Consider the following 17,813-nt stretch of genomic DNA (forward strand, 5'->3'; position numbering starts at 1 on the left):
CCTGAGATGTGTAAGACACTAAACTATCACCTTCAGAATACTCAGTCTTCAATATCTATATAGAATTTGGGGATATAAACCTTCTCTACATAAACTGCAGACATTTGAGAATTTGTAGTGACAGATCCAAAAAGCAAATACCAAAATTCCTGAAGCAGCTAGGAAATGGACACAACAGCCTGGTAGGGTGCCCTCGGCATCTACTTTATTCCTTTTACTCTTTCAGTGATAGAATGTGTGAAACTGGGCGATTTAAAAAGAAAAAAAAGAGGCTGGTATAATCTCATAATTCTAAACCAGAGCTCCTCAATCTTCCTATGGCTGTGACCCTTTAAAAACAGTTCCTCATGACATAGTGACCCACAGTCCCAAATTATTTTTGTCGTTGCTTAGTAGCTGAAATTTTGCTACTGTTTCGAATCGTAACAAAAAAATACATCCATGTTTCCAATAGTTTTAGATGACCCCTGTGTGGGGTCGCGACCCACAGGTTGAGAACCACTGCTCTCAAGGTCGGCATGACAAACATGTTTCCACTTTCTTCTTAGCCTCCTGAGAGGATCCTGACTTATTTTCCGCTGGAGCTGGAAAGCAGAGGGATGATGGAAGCGAACACCAGGGACAGACTCTCTCTATAAATAATCTTCTCTTGAAACGTCTACAGTCTCCCAAGAAGAGGATTTTACTTGCTCCCTCAAGAGTTAAACCCAGTCGCTTGAGAAAGTTCAAAGTCCACGTTAGCAACCTAGCCACTTCTCCATACCTCCACCAGCAGCACTTCCTAACGTCCTCAGGCACCATACGTCAGCACATCCCATTGGAACTCTGACAGTGCCCATGTAAACCCACCAGGCTGACCGACATATTGAACATATTCAGCACAGTGTCTCTTGACAATGGATATCTGTGTACATTTTCAGAGATCAAAATAACACAATCATTGTATTAGACATGAGATTTATTAGGGAACTTGTTAGGTGGCTTAGGTGGGTTCAGTGTAGGAGAAGCACCTACGAGTATGTAACATACCACATGTCCAGGGGACCATGACTGGGAATCTATTTAAGCCCTTTGCCATTATGGACAAACCACGTCTCAGCTAACATGTTCATTTTGTGCTCACACAATCTGGAAAGCATGATTTGGTCTATATCCTCCTATTTCATGAAGAAATGAGACGCTGGGCTAGAAGTAAAATGAAGACATTAAGAACAGACAAAAGCAGGTTACTGGTGAACCTTTTGCTGTACAGAATTATACTGGCTTACTTTATAAATTAAGAGAGTAGAATAATTTGAGATCTATAATGTCATCTCCGTAATTAAAAATTGGCTATCTACAGAATGGCAAATGGCTGCATTGCATGAGGATGCCAGCATTTGCTGGCTACATTAGTTTCAAGATATCAAGCAAGAAATTGGAACTCTGTGCAGTAAAATGTACCTACAATTAGTCAACTAACCAGAATAAAAATAGTGGTAAAGACACTTTTGCTTGCATGGCCACATCTCTAAAATTGGATGCTAAAATATTAAAATGACACCATATCACAACATATACCCTTGTAACTAACAAGTGCTTTCATCCCTGTAATTATCCTGATCTCTGTACCAAGTACTCGGCATTTCATGTCCTAAGTCTGAGAAAAATAACATGGAAGGGATTATAATCTTATTTTCCTCGATTAGTTTTGTTTACTCTTGGTCTAAGCAAATCCTTGCCCTTTCCACCCCTGGACATCCTTAGACATATTCACGCTAATTTCACCATCCCTGCATCATCGTGGTGACTCGCTTCCTCGTTTTTCACAATAAGTAGATACGATCCCGCTCTACTCCATCCAGAAGATAGGTGAACAAGGAATAATCTTGTACCGATAGAGTTTTGCGGTCCAAGGGTAAACAAAATGGTTAAAACCACAGATTCAGAGGAAGGTTCTTTTGCAAATCACAATGTATGGGATGCAAAGAGAAGATGGAGATGAATTCAAAGCTTCACAATCTTTTTATGTTTAGAAAGTAATAGTGTTAGATGACGAGAAATTCTTCAGAACTTCTGTTAGAGAAAAATAAGTTGTAACTAAGAAAATTATTATTATCACTATTATTATTACTTATTCACTTTACATTTTGCTCATTGAGATGTAAATCCTTTCCCCAATCCCCTTCTCTTTTTCTGGTAGGGGGAAATGAGGAGGCTGGGTATTCAAGTCTCTGTGAGGCCAGGCCCTTCCTCTCCCACTGAGGCCAGACAGAGCAGCTCAGCCAGAAGAGCATATCCCACAGACAGGCAACAGCTTTAGGGATGGCCCCCGCTCCAGTTGTAACTAAAGGGTTTTGAAAGAAGCACACTAACAATCAAAATAGTACTTAAAAATTTTAACAGAATGGAAATTTAACTAAGATGAAGTTCTTTGGATGACCAAGAATAGAACAGGCAAACTTTTATAGAAACAAAAGCAAAGGTAAAACTGAGAAAGTAAAGTTGTAGTTAAATATTAGAAATTAAATGCATGCAAACTGGGGACATTACAATGTTACACACAACTGAGGACGTTAGAGGACATTACATTAAATGCAACCAGCCATACAATGAAGGGCAACTGATGCATGTTCTCTCTCATAGGTGGGAGTAAGAAAGTTGATCTGAAGATAAAGTAATGGTTAATATATTTGGAAAAGATGGAGGAGGGGAGGAGATGAGAAACTGGAAAAGTATAAGAGTTTTCCATTACAAACGATAGAATGGAAAGAAGTTATTCCTATTTAATATTTTATGTTTCCCATTTTTAAATCTCCATATGTACCTCCTGAACTCCTGTTTAAAATCTTGACTTTGTGTTATTGCTATAGTTTTATAAAATACAATTCCAAATTTGATTTAAGATTAGAGGCTTTATTATGAAGCCAGACCAAAGTTTAAATATCCTTTTGCTTATAATTGAGCTTCATTTAAAATAAAAATAAAGCTGCTAGGTGGAGTGAGAGCATGTGAGATTAGGTTTACTGGTCTTGGAAGAATTTGGCTCTCGTCACTGATAAAGCATGACCTTCTGTACACCCCAGTGTTCCTACCTGCACATCACCTGCAGGTAAACACGGGATGTGAACAGCAGGTGCGAGAAATAACAAAGGCTTCCCCGAGAAGAGACAAAGTATATTTATGTAACATTTTCGTATTGGTATTTAATATTTGCATGCGTGTGATCATTTGGGTTTTTATGTCAATTAAGAAAGTAGATTAAGCTATGTTTATAAGCCGTGTGTCCCTGGATAAATTCCCCAATCTCAGCTACTCTTCCCTCATCTCCAAACTGAGCTAATGAAATGCTATCTTCAAAGGACTATGCAGGAGGTGATTAAAAATTCTCAGCACAGTAGCCTCAGAGCTATTCATATAGATGAGAGCTCAATAGAAGTTACCGACTGTACACTCTTATCACCACGAAGCTCCTGGCTCCCTCACATGCAGAGGGAGGTGAATTACTTCAGCGTGTTACGTGCTTGGTGGTATGGACAATTAGGGAAACCATGGCCTGAATTAAAACAGATTAAGAGGACACCGTAATTCCTCGATTTCTGTCCACTGCTAACGAAATTTCAAAGCAAACATTAAAATATTTTACCTGTGGGAAATAAAAATATTAATGAAGCAAGATGTTTCAAGTAATGTATGGACAATAATGGTGCACTATTAGAAAAATATTTTTTAAAAAATTTTAATAATCTTTGATGTCCCACTTTCTTTGCTGCTCAAAACTTTCATTTTCTCCCCTTAGCTGTGTAGAGTTGAAAACTGTGGGTTTTTTTTTTTTTTAAAGGCTCATTTCAATTGTTTTTTTTTTTCAGAGATAGCGAAACATTTGGTGACTTTCAACTTTCATGGGTCTGAAATTAATTCAAAGCTCCAGCTGAAACAACCTAAGTTTTAACTTGTAATAATTAATTAATTGATTATAATTAATTAATTATAATTAATTAAATTTTACACTCCAGATTTTATTCCCTTTCCAGTCAACCCTCCACAACAATTCCACATCCCATACCTCCCCCTCCCCTGTCACCCCTGCTCCAAGTCTCCACAAGGATGTCCCCACCCCACCCACTCCATGAGACCTCTCTTCCTGGGGCCTCCAGTCTCTTGAGGGTTAGGTGCATCTTCTCTGACTGAACCCAGACCGGGGAGTCCTCTGCTGTACATGTGTTGGAGGTCTCATCTCAGCTGGTGTATGCTGCCTGGTTGGTGATCCAGTGTCTGAGAGATCTCAGGGGTCCAGGTCAGTTGAGACTGCTGGTCCTCCTACAGGGTTGTCCTCTTCCTCAGCTTCTTCCAGTTTTTCCCTTATTCAAGCAGAGCGGTCAGCAGGTTCTACTCATTGGCTGGGTGCACACATCTGCATTTGACTCTTTCAGCTGCTCCTTGGTTCTTTCAGAAGACAGTAATGGTGTCAGGTCTTGGGGCCTCCCCTTGAGCTGGATCCCACTTTGGGCCTGTTGTTGGACTTTCTTTTCCTCAGGTTCTTCTCCATTTCCATCCCTGCATTTATTTCAGACAGGAACGATTATGGGTCAGAGTTTTGACTGTGGGATAGCAACCGCATCCCTCACTTGAAACCCTGTCTTTCTGCTGGATGTGGGTTCAATAAGTTCCCTCTCCCCACTGTAGGGCATTTCATCTAGGGTCCCCACTTTGAGTCCTGAGAGTCCCTCACCTCCCAAGTCTCTGGTACATTCTTGAGGGTCCTCTCAACCTTCTTTCTCCCAAAGTGGCCTGTTTCCATTCTTTCTGCTGGTCCTCGGGGCTTCAGTCTTCCCCGCCCTCCCAGTTTAAGTTAAGGTATCATAGACTCAGAACACTGTGCCATTCTTAGAAATATCACCTAACTAAACTTGTCTATAAAGGGTGACAGACCAACAGGACATCAAGAATTCCGTGGAATTTGGATAGAATTAAGAAATGCACGGGTCTGCTGTTCTGTTTTTCCTTGTTTGTACACATGGTTGCCTATGTGTGTGATGTATGTGCCCATCATGTGCAGAGGTCAGAAGAGGCTGTATTTTATCCTGCTGTCTCATTTTTATTCTTTTGAATATTATTGGCCAGCTGGCCCCAAAGATCGTCCTGTTTCTGGCTACAGCACTGGGGTTACAGTGGTATGTAGCCACATCCAGCTAGAGATTTGAACACAAATCCTCATGATTGAATGGCAAGCATTCTTGTTCACTGAATCATCTTCCCAGCAGAATTTGGAAATTCAGGCTCTACCCTGAGTCCTCTACGTAAAATGAGCTCACTTCTAATACATCTCTGATATAAGACCAAATTTTCTTCATCTCATTCTCCTCTTCTGGAAAACAAAGTCTGTCTCTGTCTCTCTGTGTGTGTGTGTGTGTGTATGTGTGTGTGTGTGTGTGTGTGTGTGTGTGTGTGTGTGTGTGTGTGTGTGTGTGTGTGTGTGTGTGTGTGTGTGTGTGTGTGTGTGTGTGTGTGTATGTGTGTGTGTGTGTGTGTGTGTGTGTGTGTGTGTGTGTGTGTGTGTGTGTGTGTGTGTGTGTGTGTGTGTGTGTGTGTGTGTGTGTGTGTGTGTGTGTGTGTGTGTGTGTGTGTGTGTGTGTGTGTGTGTGTGTGTGTGTGTGTGTGTGTGTGTGTGTGTGTGTGTGTGTGTGTGTGTGTGTGTGTGTGTGTGTGTGTGTGTGTGTGTGTGTGTGTGTGTGTGTGTGTGTGTGTGTGTGTGTGTGTGTGTGTGTGTGTGTGTGTGTGTGTGTGTGTGTGTGTGTGTGTGTGTGTGTGTGTGTGTGTGTGTGTGTGTGTGTGTGTGTGTGTGTGTGTGTGTGTGTGTGTGTATGTGTGTGTGTGTGTGTGTGTGTGTGTGTGTGTGTGTGTGTGTGTGTGTGTGTGTGTGTGTGTGTGTGTGTGTGTGTGTATGTGTGTGTGTGTGTGTGTGTGTGTGTGTGTGTGTGTGTGTGTGTGTGTGTGTGTGTGTGTGTGTGTGTGTGTGTGTGTGTGTGTGTGTGTGTGTGTGTGTGTGTGTGTGTGTGTGTGTGTGTGTGTGTGTGTGTGTATGTGTGTGTGTGTGTGTGTGTGTGTGTGTGTGTGTGTGTGTGTGTGTGTGTGTGTGTGTGTGTGTGTGTGTGTGTGTGTGTTATTGTTGCTCATGAAGCTCTGGCTATTCTTTGAAAACACCACAGGATCATTGATGTATGTTGTCTTCTGTGGCCTACATGTATTTCTCTCTATAAAAGTAAATACTGAGTAAAGAAATTTTCCAACAGACTTTGCATAGATAATTGATAATGCAATCTTGATATCAATTGTGCTAATTACCTGGACATTAAGAATCGTAGACCTTCAGTGCTGCATAATCTTTAAAATTATAATACTAGGTAGGTAGTCATTATTATCATTATTTGAGAAGATATAAGTCACTAAAGATCATCTTTCCTGTATGTCTTGTCCCTGTGTGCAGGACAAAGTTCTAGACTCAAGAGCATGGAGCATTACTATTCCCACTTTACGGATGGAACTTCTAACACTTGGAGGCTGGGTTGCTCAGCGTCAAATAGAAGACTGGGAAGATACTGGTAGAGACCAATGGCACTTTGAGGATGCTCTGGAAGTTCTACTTCTCCTGGAGAGAGTGGGGCACAGGCAGGTTAAGGAAGCGACACCAAGGTTCTCAGAGAGCAAGCAGAGGAGTCAAGCTTTAACCCCAGCCCTATTGCCTGCACTGCTGGGGTTCCTAAGGAGTCAGGTTACACACACAAGCTGTGCCTTCCCTTTCATATTCATATCGTGTCTTACAACTTCCTTGTTCACTTTCTCCTTTCTGGCTATGAAGTCAGTTTCTCTGTCTCTCTGTCTCTCTCTGTCTTTCTCTCTGTCTCTCTGTCTCTCTGTGTGTGTCTGTCTGTCTGTCTGCCTGCCTGCCTCTCTCTTTTGTCTTGTTCTTCTCATTGATAAATTGATTTATTTACTTGCCATCTCAGTCACAGCTTCTCTTCCCGCCTTTCCTCAGAGTCCCTCCTTCTCACCTCACCTCCCCCTAAGTCCCTCTCCCTTTCTCCTCAGAGAAGGAGAGACCCCGCATGGATACAACCCTCCTTGGGCACATTGTCTTCTCCTGAGGCTAGATAAAAGCTTTGTTTAGTAATGACCAGAAACTGGAAGCAACCTAGGTGTCCCCCAACTGAAGAATGGATAAAGAAAGTATGGTATATCGACACAGTGGAATATTACTGTGCTATTAAAAACAATGACATCATGAATTGGCAGGCAAACGGGTGGAACTGGAAAAGATCATCCGGAGTGAGGATTCAGACCCGGAAAGACAAACATGGTAGGTACTCACTGGTAAGTGGGTATTCACCATAAAGTATAGGACACCACGGTGTAATCCACAGACCCAAAGAAGTAGAGGCCTCTCCTCTTGTTTTCAGAGCCACCTGGCCTCCAGATGACACTTGTTTCACTCTTGTTTCCAGTGACGATGTGCGCGCCATTACCCATCCCTTTTCTCTTTTACACCAGTCCTCCCTGTGTCTTCCTAAGAGTTCAAGGATTATCTTTCTTAACAAGGTAGATCTTTGATGCATGAGATTCAGGTGGGCCGCTTCAGCGGAGGGATGAATTGGCAAAAAACTTTTTAGTGAAGTTCAAATAGAAAAACTTTGTACTTCTGAAAATAATCGGGGTTTTAGCTATCGCTCTTTGTTCCCGGAGTCCTGGGTGGGAGGCCATTCTTTCCTGAACCTTCTCCCTAGGAATCCTTCCGTCTTCAAACACCTTCTTTACGTTCGCTCTTGGTGCTTTCATATCTTATTTCTGCTCAACGCAAACTTTTCCACCCCGTTTCTCTTTTCCTAGTTAGCACCGTTGGAAGCAAGATGAAGGCGACCTCTCCCTCTGCACCGAGAGTTCATCAAGATGAACTGACGATCACAAAGGTTACAGAGACGATACTGTACAGGCAGGCCACGCTAGGGTCGGGTAACCAGAAACCCAATAACAGGGATTAAGGGAAGAATCAGCACCGATAATCTTCAGCTTCCCATGTTCACCACGAAAGGGCTCAGCGCTTGCCTGCCTATTTCCTTTGCTCTCTTCATAAAAGAAGCTTGTTCCACTTAGAGGCCTTTATTGTCATGAAATCAGTCATTTGAATCAAAGTCCTTAGGGACATTTTCCATGCCGAGAGTACTGCTTTGAAAGGTGTCTAATTATCCTGCAATACTGGGAGCTACCCAGCATGCCTTGGGATTGGGCACGTTACCTTTTCACCTTTCAACCAGATAAGAAAACTCTGCAGTGTAAATACTACAGTATCAGATATATTTTCCTCATGTCTTAGTCCATATATGTTTTTATTGGACACAAAGGACTATTATAGTATACCATTATAGAGTAAAGCCTCACAGTTAGAAGGATGCGCTTCGAGGGTTACTGAAACAGTTTGTATCCCGTCTCTGTACCCTTGACTACTCACTTAACTATCCTATGGCCTAGGCTCCTTATCTGTAAGTCAGCACACTATTCACCCCACTGGGGAATAGGAGCATCTTGTCTTCCTTTCTGGAAACAATGACCACATCATGCACAAATGGCTGACCTAAAGTGAAATCGTAATGGCGGTGTGGTGTAACAGTTTTCTCTGAAATGATAACATTCCACCATGCAGGAGAGCGCCTAGACAAAGGGAGGTAAACAAAAACAAAACATAACAAAAATTATTAAAAGAATGACTTGAAACTGTCTGGATTCATTAGGCCTTTTTTTTGTTGGAGTAAACAGGAAGGACCCAGGGACTGTCTGTCTGTATGCACACACACACACACACACACACACACACACACACACACACACACACACACACAGCCATAAGCTGTGAAAAAGACTCTCCCGTGTAGATAAGCTTCAAAGGGTACTTTGGGCGACTTTGAGACCAGCCTAGCTGCCTGGAAGAATTTAGACCTACTGAGACACCTGGAAGGGACACTCTCCAACTTACTGAACTCTGCAGGCTGTGCTATGTGTCCTGGGTTTCCCAGCTTTTGAGAGCTGCCACCCAAGCTGGCTGGGATGGCCCTTGGTGATGCCGCGGTCTTTTGGTCATTTCTGCTCCTGTAAATAGCCCTTTGCCCATATCCCTTCAAGTAACCCTGATAAAACTCACTGGTTCACCAAGCTGGACACTGGTGGTAATTACGCTTAGTTTGTCGTGGGTTCCCTCTCTCTCTGGGGTGAGTAGAGTTTTGTCTCCCCAGGAAAAGTATTGTCACACAACAGTTGTGAGCACCACTGTGCAAAAATAATGAATATTCATTAATGTATTTATAGTACTTGGTGCTTAGGGGGGCGCTCATAAACATTTATGAACTGGCTTTAAGCCCACTTGTCATACACGACTCCTGGGTTCTTTATGGTGCAAATTGTGTGCTCACTAGAGCACAATGAGAGCAATTCATAAGTTTAGGTTTTACCACATATATGGGCATTATAAGTATTTATATTATAAAATGTAAACTAAGTATGCAAGGTTGACAGTAACATTGAAAACAATTTATATGTTTACCACTTTAATACATAGAATACGTAATTCTTTTCTTAATGCCCAGTTCCAATAAATAAAGAAAACTTCATCATATAGTGGGTAAAGTTAGCTAATGAAGGAATGCCTCGTAGGTTTGGCAGAAGGCTGAGGGTGTGTGTATGTATGTGTGGATGTGCATGAGTGTCCACACATGTGGCTGCCAGAGGCCAACATCAACTGTCTTCCTCCATCGCTCCTCTGACTTACTTTATAGATAGGGCCTCTTACCAAAGCTGAAGGGCTAGACTGCCTGGCCAGCCACTGTGACCTGTCTGTCACCTACACCCCATTGCTGGCATCATAGCCCCTGTAAAATCTCAAGTTCCGAAGATTGCAGGACAAGCACATTCCTGACACAGTCAATGCTCCGTTCCCCATCAATATCGATTCTCAACAATATACTGGTGTATAGAAGAAAGTCAGGCCACACGAAAGATTCTTGGAAGATTAATTGCCAGATCTGGGTTTGATTGGATCTGTCTAGTAAATTCTTGTGTGAGCTATCTGTATAAGATAAGTATATCATTAGAAATCTTCCCACATCGGAAGATAACACTATTTGAGTCTGTTCAGGAATCAAGTCCCTAGTGTTGTTTCTATTCCTAAAAAGGTTGGATTGCCTTGAATCTCAGACCCTTCTTAATGGTTGTACCTCTAATTTCACCAATCCACCTATCCTAATGAGTTTTAGTTTACCAACAAGAACTCTCATTTTAGACTAGCAATGATTAACCACTATTTTCCCTACCACAAAATCCTCCTTTCCCTTATAATATGCTTTCTGTATGACCACACGTTCTTATTTGTAAAGTATTTCCAATATTCCCACATAAGCTAGATCCTAAGATGGCTTCATGTGACTGAAGTACTTGCATTAGTGTGCCCTAGTACCGGTAAATTTTTAGAGAGTTTGCTGTCCACCTACGGACTGAATTTCTTATGCAGATGGCTTTAACACTGGAGATGCAGCATGCTGCCCAGTACCACCTTGAATGTGTTAAGGGACATGGAAGCTATCATGGCAATGATGCATCCAACTTAAGCCTGTATTCTCTGTCACTAAAATGAAAGCGTTTATCTTAAAACTGGTGTTTGTGACAACGATCACCTGACTTTCACCCACTGTTTCGCCTCGGTTATGTGAGATGTGCCATGAAGCCTCTGGATCATAGATAACAGTCCTGGATGGACTGGAAAAGAGAAAAGAAGGGTGGGCAAAAATGGAGGATTAAAGTCACTAATGATGGCAGTTTAGGGCACTTACAGATAGCTCTAAGTATGGGACTTTTTTTTTCTTTTTTTTCGGAGCTGAGGATCGAACCCAGGGCCTTGCGCTTGCTAGGCAAGCGCTCTACCACTGAGCTAAATCCCCAACCCCAAAGTATGGGACTTTTAAAACCCCAAAACCATCTCTTCCTTTAAGGCTTCTGGAAAGTTGTTTCTCAACTGTTCAAGCTGCACATAAACTTGAGAGATGGGAGGCCATTACAACCAGTCAGTTTCTAGCCGAGAGAAAATTCGGACAGTAAGGTGTACCTTGTTAACAAGTGTCTTTTATCCAAATTGATAAATGGTTTGATGACGTCGGAAGAACACATGAAAAAAAAATCTGCTACTCGTCTGAGCAAGCTGCATATGCGCTAATAAGAGAAAAAGAGCGTGTACAGGGGCCGTTTCAGATTGTAGAATGCACCGTGTGAAGTCCATCTGTTGGCTGGATGCTTTAATATCAGATCGGCGGCCCCAACCCCTGCAGAAGAAGAGTCCCACATATATGATAACGATAGTTCCTCCCCTCTCCGTTTACATTTTTTATTATTGTATCTATTTGGGGGGCGCCTTGCACGTCATAGTGAGTAAGTGGAGGTTGAAACAGCCTTCAGGGAGCAGTTATCTTCTCTGCCTCTGTGAACTAGAGCTTGGGACTAGAACTCAGCCATGAGACTGAACAGAATCGGCTCTGGGCTGCTGAGACACCTCACAGGCCCTGTTAATTTTACAGGAAGGCTACACCTGTCACTAGAATGTTTCCAAACAGTATGGTTATCTATGCTCCTACACTCTTCCTTAACTTTGCCATTTCAAAAGTCATAAACCCTGTCCTTCCGTTGTTCTGATTAACGAATATCTCAGCTTCTGTTTTAAAAAAAATAGTCCTATAGAACAAACTTGTCAAGTAATCAATAAGCCATACTGTAATGACTCTTCACTTAAATGATTCTCTAGAGGACGTATATATCAAAAATTAAATGTGAAGAGAACACTAGGCCCATAAATTTCCTTATAACCAAATGATTAAAAATATAATCTCACTGGCAAAGATACTGCTCTCCCACTTATCTAATGTATACGACATTCATCAGACATATAGAAGACATAATTCAAATTACATAGGAATGTGTAAGTATATGATATGTCATACATGATCATGAAGAAGAGTAATGTAATAAAATATAAGAAGATTGTCGTACTCTAAGACATTTAAGCATTTCAGATGTAAACCTACAGGCTTATAGTGTAAGAATACAGAATATATACAAGTACATTCCCAGAATAACACATTCTATAGAAAATCAATTTTACCCTTTTTTCCTTTCCAAAAGTTGTTATGTGAATAATCTTAAAATCACTGGGCCGGTGAAATGACTCAGTATTGGCTTTTGTCATCAAGCCTGATGATAACCTGAATTTGATCCCAGAACCCACGTAACAAGGTGGGCATCCCCTAATGGCCTGGAACTCCAGCCTCTGTGTACTCGAGCACACCTGCACGGGTGAATATAGCCACACACGCATACACAATAGACACAGATAACTAAATATTAGATAAGTGTTACAAGTCATTCATGCCAGTGAGGTGGGACCTGCCAATTGCAGTCCCACCAACTTAGGAAGCGACTCTCTGCAGCCCAGGAATTTGAAACAAACCGGACCAACAAGAGGAGACCATGTTTCAAAACACAATATTTTTTTTTTTTTACCTCTTTTAGGAACAGAGTGTTTCCTCTTTCATTTTTATAGGCAGTTCTGCTTCTGGATTGGCTGGATCAGTTCTCATAAGTCAGGTCTAGACATGTGAATTGTGTCTTGTACCTTCCTTCTATTACAAATGGACTCATCTTTATTCTCAGGGGTTTTTGGGTTTGATTTTTTTTTGAGCTTTTTTTTTTTTTTTTTAATTTTGTGATTTGTTGTTGTTGCTGTTTTGTTTCTTTTTGTTTTGTTTTGTTTTTGTTTTTCTGGGGGGTGTTTTTTGTTTGGGTTACAGATTAGCTGTGGGACTACATTTTTTTGCCAAAATTCTTTTGCAGTTTTAAACCTATGTTCATACAATAAAACAGTTTCTAAAATCTTTAAAGATTAGAAAACAGACTTATATATATTAATAATATATATAATATATATTTATTATTATATATAATATATAGTATATTATAAATAATATATAATATATATTTATTATATATTATTAACATATTAATAATATATAATATATATTAAATAAAGCAATCATTTTTTAAATCTAAAAACAAATTTTGTTAAGTTAAAATAACATTATATTCTTGGGAGAGGAAAAAAATGACAAGAAGTTAACCATCATCAAGCCCTATGTGCATATTCTTTCTAGAATATTCTGTTAAACTTTCCAAGGCTCGTTTTTCTCCTTCGCTCAATGCATCTTGGGCAGTGCTCTTTATTCTGCATGGAGTGGAGGCTCGTGTATTGCAAATTAACGTTCCCATTAACAGTAAACCTAATTAAAGTTGTAAGGAATGAGCAACCACTCGGTTTCAAAGAGGAAGTGATATTTGAGCCAGGCTTCAGTAATGAAAAGAAGATCTCAGGCAGAAAATAGAGGAAAAGCTGCTTCGTGCTAAAGGAACAATGAGTACAGGAGCAAGAACGTCCAATGGAGTTAGAAGGAGGTGGGTCATGCAATGGGTGAACCCAGGGAACTCTACATACTGTGACCAGACTGTGAGAGCCTTCACATTTTATCTCAAACGCCAAGAATAAGAATACACTCGTAGGTACTGAAGTGCCATGGTCAGATTTGTACACCGGTAACTGTAAATTTGGCAGCAAAGTTGAAACCCTATCTGTGTATAGTTAGGTGAGATTCACAAGTCTTCTCTGAAGAAAGACACTGATAAGAATAGACAATGAGTTGGAAGACTTCTTAATAATGCTTAAGTGTCTTGGAGGCAATCAGCTATTGATTTTAACTGTTAGTATTTCGGGGAAATGGTACTTTAGGAAAATATTAATTTTATTAAACTGTATTAATCCCATGTAGATGTGTTCAAATATTTGTTAGCTAAGTGAACTGGTGAGTTTGGCATGTATCCACAAGTTCTACTTCTAAGACTCATTTCTCCAATAACTTGGCTCATATCTGGGCTCAGTAACTTTATCAGATTGATATTTGGAAGAGTCCCTGTGCTCACAACCCACTGGAGATACAATTAGGCACAAAGGAAGATATGCACAGCCTGTTGTTTCAATGCGACGATCACAAAAGCAAACGAATGTAGACCTGCAGCTGGTTCGTGTAAGGGAAGGAATTTATGATTCAGTTTATAGTAAGGGGAGTTGAGTAAATGGAGGCCATCGGGAGCAGCTTCGCTGGGGAAGGCAGTGCAGGGCGCATTGGATTCAGACCTAAACACTGATTCCTCCTAGGCAAAGGTGAGAGAGTGAAGCAAAGTGAACCAATCAAGAGTATGAGGAAGGGAGCATATGCAAACGCACCCGAGATGGGGGCATTGTGGGGAGCTGGAAAACAGCATACCCCTACGGGAGCTCAGATGGGCCAAGGAAGCCTCACAGGCTTTGGTAGGTTCTGGATTCTCTATGACAAGAGCAGTGGCAAGCCACTAAGAAAATAAAAAAAAGCTTTTCATCAAAGGAGGTTCTATAAATCAGAGAGTGATTCTTATCTTTCGTCTCCTCCTTCGTCATTTACAGTTGGAAATGCATGCCACTCTTCCGGTACAATTTGGACAGTGCAGGTTTCTGTTCAGGGCACCATTTTGAAAAAGATGGAAGTTCATGAGGCTAGGGAGGTGGCTTGGTGGTTAAGTCTTGGTACACAAGCATGAGGACTGAAGTTCCGATTGTCAACATACAGGTGAAATCAAGGCATGAACACATAGGATAATTAGACCAGCACCAGGAGGGGAGGAAACAGGTGATTATGAACTCTCAGCCAGTGTAGATGAAACGGGTGCTCTTCAGGGTCAGTGAAAGACCCTGTCTCAAAAATGTAAGCTGACAGTTTCCATGTGTAGAATTCCGTCTTCCCACATATAGGTGAGTGCACCTCACACAAATGCATAAATATAGATACATCATACATAGCACACACAGACAAACATGCATGTGCACATAAAGTCAACATATGTATCCACAAAGGGACAACCACAAAGTGATAAAAGAACACAAGATAGGTCCTGTGTTTAAGGCAAAGAATTATCACACCTATTGTCTAAATTAAACATCCCCAACAACAACAAAAAATGTAGAGCTCCCCCAACTTTTCCATTAAGTGGATTAATATTTTAAAATGCACAAGAGGCTATCTACTAATAGCATCAGAAGTGTAGAAGACTAGATAACTGTACTTCTTGAACTCTGAACTGTGTGACAGGGAGCACATGGCTTCCATGAGAAAGCCCTTCAATGTCCCTTGACTACTGGGACATCATCATGCCTGGTTCTCTCCTGATAAGGCCAGTATACCAACCTATGTCTGCTGAAGAATACCAGTTATACAGTCTGCTATTGCTGAGCAAGTCCTCAACTCTGAATGGGCTGCACGTTAGATGTGGTTTACTACAAGCCCTTCCCATCCCTTCCATGTCTTCCTTACATTCCTTCCACCTTCAAGTCCCTTGACTGGATCATCAAAATGGTAGTGTGGTAATGGCAGTTGATAGTGTGGTATACACTTAGACATTGCAGAGAAAGTAGAACTTAAATAATACCAACCCCCAAACTCTAAGTATATGAGAATGCAGACATACTAGGTAACTTGATTTTAAATTTCACTATAGGGCTGGAGAGAAGGCTGAATGCAGATTGATCTTTCGGATGACCAGATTCAATTCTCAGTACCACAAGACATCTCACAACCATCTGTCACTCTAGTTCCTTGGGATTATCTCCCTGGGCACCACATGGTGTATAGACATACATACAGCCAAAACATCCATACATATAAAATAAAAATATAATTTAAAGTCACTCTGTATGTATACAAATACATAGTGCATATATGCATATACATATTTGTATGTGCATGCACATGCATAAGCATGTGTGTATATGTGTATACATATGCATTGCATATGTGTGCATACATGTACACATATGTGTACATGTGTATAACAATATACATGTATGTACATATATGCATATATACATTCATACACATATATCCATATACATAGATATATGTAAATACATATTTGTATATATTTGTACACATATATAATATTGAACCTGATGCATGTACAATTCTTATTTGTTAAATATACGTCATTAACATTTGGGGAAAGTAAATACTTGACTTCAAAATAATGTCTAAATGTTTTCAGTTATTGTTATTAAGCATGTATGTGTATGATGTATGTATCGGTTCAGACATGCCAAAGTGTGCGCATGGAGGAGAGCAGACAACTTTGCAGAGTTGATGCTCTCTTTCCACTTTTACATGAGTTCTGGAGATTTAATCCAGGTTCTCAAATTTTGCACTGCATTTTACCTGCTAAGTCATTGCATTGGCTCACATAAAAAATAATCTATTTCCAAAATAATTACTTTTATTCACAGGCTTATGTATCTGTGTGTCTGTTACATGTGCGCCAGTGGCACTGACTTTCCTGAAACTGGAGTTGTGTCCACCTAACAGTTGTGACAATCCACACGGGTCCTCTGGTAAAATAGCAACCCTCAGTCTCACAGAGGAACTTTAATAGGGGAACACTTGCTATGGCCCAGCTCTTCAGGTGAAGCATTCCTTTTTAATATTTTATGTATTTACGTTCATCTCTGTTCTGTTGTTGTTTCCATCACAGTCATCATGCTCATCCCCCTCCTCCTCCCCCTCCCCCTCCTTTTCTGTGTCTTGTTCTTCTTTTCTCTTCTCCTCCTGCTCCTCCTCCTGCTCCTCCTTCTGCTCCTGCTCCTCCTCCTCCTTTTGCTACTGCTCCTCCTCCTCCTGCTCCTCTTCCTCCTGCTCCTCCTCCTGCTCCTCCTCCTGCTCCTCCTCCTGCTCCTCCTCCTCCTTCTGCTCCTGCTCCTCCTCCTCCTCCTTCTGCTCCTGCTCCTCCTCCTCCTTCTCCTCCTCCTCCTCCTCCCCCTCCTCCTCCTCCTCCTCCTCCTCCTCCTCCTCCTCCTCCTCCTCCTCCTCCTCCTCCTGCTCCTCCTCCTGCCCCTGCTCCTGCTCCTCCTCCTCCTCCTGCTCCTCCTCCTGCTCCTCCTCCTGCTCCTCCTCCTTCTCCTTCTCCTGCTCCTCCTCCTCCTTCTGCTCCTCCTCCTCCTCTTCCTCCTCCTCCTCCTCCTTCTGCTCCTGCTCCTCCTCCTCTTTTGTTTTCTTCAGCACAATCCTACTATTTAGCCCTGGCTGGTTTGGAACTCAGAGAGCTTCACCAGCCTCTACCTCCTGAATTAAACGTGTGCATCACCAAACCCAGCTATTTTTTATACTAATTTTCGATAAAGACAGATTATACAGGGAAGGTTTAAGTGTCAATTTGAAATCATTTACTATATTCTGTTGTTCTATTACATTCCTATATATAGTTTCAGCATATACCCATGCTGTAAACAAGTTCAGCATTCTGTGAACCAAATAAAGTCAACTCAGGGTTTTTGTGGTTATAAATGTCTGGCTTCGAATCTTGGAAGTAAGTTCTTAGAGCCTACGGGGGAGCCTGAAGGAAAATCACCTCCCTAAAAGCCATCTTTCATTAGCTCTCAAGGCAAATCGTAGGGATAAAGGTCTTTTGGACACGCGGCAGGTATTTGATTCTGTCTGACAAACCAAAGACACACTGAAGGGGTTGTGTTAAGACGAGGATTACCAGAGAGGAGCCATTACTCGAGAGTTTCCAATGTTGTACCTTCTTGCTTCTTCTGGTCAAAATGGTTTGCTGCACCTTTTTGGTTGAAAGGAAACCCCAGTCGTATAATATTTTCAGCTTTTCTTCTGGTCTACAGCGCC

The sequence above is a fragment of the Rattus rattus genome, chromosome 1, assembly GCF_011064425.1.
Source record: "Rattus rattus isolate New Zealand chromosome 1, Rrattus_CSIRO_v1, whole genome shotgun sequence".
In the NCBI taxonomy this organism is placed as follows: domain Eukaryota; kingdom Metazoa; phylum Chordata; class Mammalia; order Rodentia; family Muridae; genus Rattus; species Rattus rattus.